This window comes from Schistocerca americana, chromosome 3 (assembly GCF_021461395.2).
Source record: "Schistocerca americana isolate TAMUIC-IGC-003095 chromosome 3, iqSchAmer2.1, whole genome shotgun sequence".
Taxonomy (NCBI): domain Eukaryota; kingdom Metazoa; phylum Arthropoda; class Insecta; order Orthoptera; family Acrididae; genus Schistocerca; species Schistocerca americana.
The window spans coordinates 94530609-94534675 of NC_060121.1; positions in this window are offsets into that span (position 1 = coordinate 94530609).

A 4067-nucleotide genomic window follows, 5' to 3' on the forward strand; every position below is an offset into this window, starting at 1 on the left:
AGGACAGCCCCTTCCATCACCTCCCCCTTACTAAACAAGAATTTTGTCAAGGAGTTTTTGCTGAAACAATATCAGAAGGCATTCAAACAATTCTCCAAAAGAAACAATCACAAAAGCATGGTACAAAATGTGTGGTTACAAATGCGTAGGGTGGGTGGTAACGTATACAAAATATCATATCAGTGAACGGGTACAAAGTAATGCAAATATGGTATATAAGTTGAAATACAAGTAAAAGTAGATGCATGCAAACCAATGTACAAAGCTTCAGTAATAATTCATGGTACAGAAGACATGGCATAAAGAGATGATTGCTATAGAAAATAAGTACCCTAGTATCTGCCATTTCAGGCTTTGTGCGATGATTGAAAAAAGGGTCTGTTACACTTATCTACGCTGCAACAGTTTCCTCTAATCAGTATTTTTTTGTCTCCTGTGTGTCATCTTGCATTTCGGTGTCAGTATGATCGCTGAGCGACTGAATGGATGACTTCGATCCACTTACTGTCTTTCTGTAAGACAAAAATGAACAGAGGTTTTTAGCCAGATCGGTCGGCAAAACATTACCGGCACTTTCAGATTTATTGAACGCTTCTCCCGTTACACTTCTTATGGCAATTTTTTCATAATTAGACGTAGTAGCTACTCTCCAGACAGTATTCTTCCAAGTACAGATTTGAGAGGGAAGCTGATGGACCGTCTTTGGCACATCTTCTCCCGCACTACCGAACACATATCCCTAAGGCTGTACTGTGCAAACAAATCGTTGTCGAGATCCCTGACCACCTCTCTGGCATACACATGCTACCCTTAAAGAGCATGGTGGTGCTGAAAATACAGTGCATGATACTATATTAAGTATTTTTGGATGATAGTCCAATGGTGAGAAACAAATGAAGAGTGTTTAAGGAGGAATAATTATTATTTGAAGAGGTGATAATTTAGAGTACCAGGTATTATAAAATTATCTCTACAACTTTGGTCACCTATATATCAGAAATCTGTGGTTTGTAGCAAAATTGTGACAGACGCTTAAAGTTATTTTCGTTGCTTTTTATTTGTTTTTGCAAGTTAGTTATTGTCGACAATGCCCCCCCACCGCCTCCCCAACAGCACACCGCACAGAGCATGGAGTGATTGACAGGGACCAGATCGGACAGCCGGATCCAGCGGAACTTTCGGAAACATTGTAGAAGCACACCACCATCACGTCCGATCATCAGACAGTGGTACACGAGATTCAAGGAACTGGGAAGTGTTTTGAGCGTCCGGGCACGAACGCTGCAGATGTGGAGCCGGTGCAACAGGCATTTATCCGGCTCCAACGAAACCACTCCGTCAAGTGCCTCGACAGTTTCCGCTACCGTTGACTGCGGCAGACAGGGTACTTCACGAGAGACTTCATGCCTAGAAGGGTCAGCTGCTACATGCGCTTCAACCTGATGACAGGCAAAAGCGCAAAGCATTTGTAATTTTGAATCGGAGGCGCTTCAACGATGACTCAGCCTATGTGAAAAAAGTTTATTTCCGTGTGTCCATGGAGAAAAATCGACGTAATGTGAGGATCTGGAGCTCTGAGAATACCTAGTTTAGTATGCAAATTGTGCTCGACAACCCAAGGATAAATGTGTGGTACAGTCATTTTCATGAGCGTGTGGTGGAACCCTCTTTCCTTGAAGAGATGTCAGCAACCTGGACTGTTTATGCGGACTGGTCGCAGCAGTTCGCGTTTCACGGAACTGCAACTTGGCGTCATGCTGCGTCAGAGTGGTGGCCCTCCATGACGGTCCAGCTCATTGGGAAGGCTTTGGACGACACAGTTTCACGTTACTGGAATGGCAGAAGAGCTCACATTATCATGATGTCTTCTCCAATTACGACTTCTAAACATTTACAACACATACATACTCCATTAGTCACCGTACTGTTCCAGTTTTAGTTCACGAAGCATCGCCATAATACTCGCTTGTTGATAGGATTTACCAGTAACAAATCTATGTGACATAGCGTTATAGAACTGATTTAGAGAAAGCCTTCTACTCAGTTAGCCATCAATACCTAAGGATTGTGTTACAGAATTTTCACATATCCTCTGCCCACAAAATACTTACTGCTGCCAGATAGTTTCCAAAGTGCAGGCTACCGATGGATTCTGGCAACCTTAAATCCTCAAAATGACATAATTACGTAAAGCGAATCGAAGAATTAAGCGTCACCAGCCTCCTAGACGATAACATTTCCGTAGTTCTTCGAGAATTATGGAGATATATAATAAATAACATATCGGAGTCATTAAATACAGCAAGCGTTTTACTCTGCTGCAGCGTTATTCGACTGGTGGCATCCCGTCCTTCTTATCAAACTCTAGCTTCCGGCGGTCAAACTGATATGAGATTACATTGACAACACACACTATTAATGTAGGCGTGGTACCACACTACGTCATTTTTATGCAGGTTGTGAGTATAACTGGCTTTTACAGCTTGGATTTTTCGTTGCTATTTATGAGTCTGCTATGGATACTCACACAGTGACCTCACAAACTGATTATGCAGGAAGAATGTAGACTTCGTACTTAGTATGTGTCTATTTGTTTGTAAATAATGCGTTGCGTACTTTATTAACCAATCAAGCCTCTCTTATGCATTTTGAAATACTGGTTGGGTATCATGCTTCATAGCGGGCACAGACAACGTCTTGACATAGTTAGCTAGAGTAATTTTCTTGACAGGACAAACAAAACATTGTGTTGTGGTAGGTTAACTTTTCTCAGAAGTCTTCATTTTCTGGCTGGTATTCGGGGTGGGTGGGTGGGGGGGGGGGGTGTTTAGCCGATCTCTCGATCTCTGCTGCTGCAGATATTGTGTGATGATCATTTCTCTGTGGTGCATAGAACACAAAAGATGCCACCCACCCATTTGTTCTAGTAATAAAAGCTCTAGGGGCGAGAGGGAGTTTGATTCTTATTGTTGCATTCAGAAAGATGTGGAAGGGAGGATTCTCACAGCCGGGAGTTACGTAGGAGTGTGTTTTATTTTCGTAGATTATTCAATCTTTTTCTCATGGTAACCTCCCCCTTGGCAGTCCCCCCCCGGAGATCCGAATGGGGGGACTATTCCGGAATCTTTTGCCAATGGACAGATCATCATGACACTTCTTCAATTACAGGCCACATGTCCTGTGGATACACGTTACGTGTCTTTAATGCAGTGGTTTCCATTGCCTTCTGCATCCTCATGTCGTTGATCATTGCTGATTCTTCCGCCTTTAGGGGCAATTTCCCACCCCTAGGACAAAAGAGTGCCCTGAACCTCTATCCGCTCCTCCGCCCTCTTTGACAAGGCCGTTGGCAGAATGAGGCTGACTTCTTATGCCGGAAGTCTTCGGCCGCCAATACTCTACGAATGGATAACGTTCTACGAGTCGGGGCGTGGAATGTCAGAAGCTTGAACGTGGTAGAGAAACTAGAAAATCTGAAAAGGGAAATGCAAAGGCTCAATCTAGCTATAGTAGGGGTCAGTGAAGTGAAGTGGAAGGAAGACAAGGATTTCTGGTCAAATGAGTATCGGGTAATATCAACAGCAGCAGAAAATGGTATAACAGGTGTAGGATTCGTTATGAATAGGAAGGTAGGGCAGAGGGTGTGTTACTGTGAACAGTTCAGTGACCGGGTTGTTCTAATCAGAATCGACAGCAGACCAACACCGACAACGATAGTTCAGGTATACATGCCGACGTCGCAAGCTGAAGGTGAACAGATAAAGAGCATGAGGATATTGAAAGGGTAATGCAGTATGTAAAGGGGACGAAAATCTAATAGTCATGGGCGACTCGAATGCAGTTGTAGGGGAAGGAGTAGATGAAAAGGTTACATGAGAATATGGACTTGGGACAAGGAATGAAAGAGGAGAAAGACTAATTGAGTTCTGTAACAAGTTTCAGCTAGTAATAGCGAATACCCTGTTCAAGAATCACAAGAGGAGGAGGTATACTTGGAAATGGTCGGGAGATACGGGAATGTTTCAATTAAATTACATCATTGTCAGACAGAGAATCCGAAATCAGAT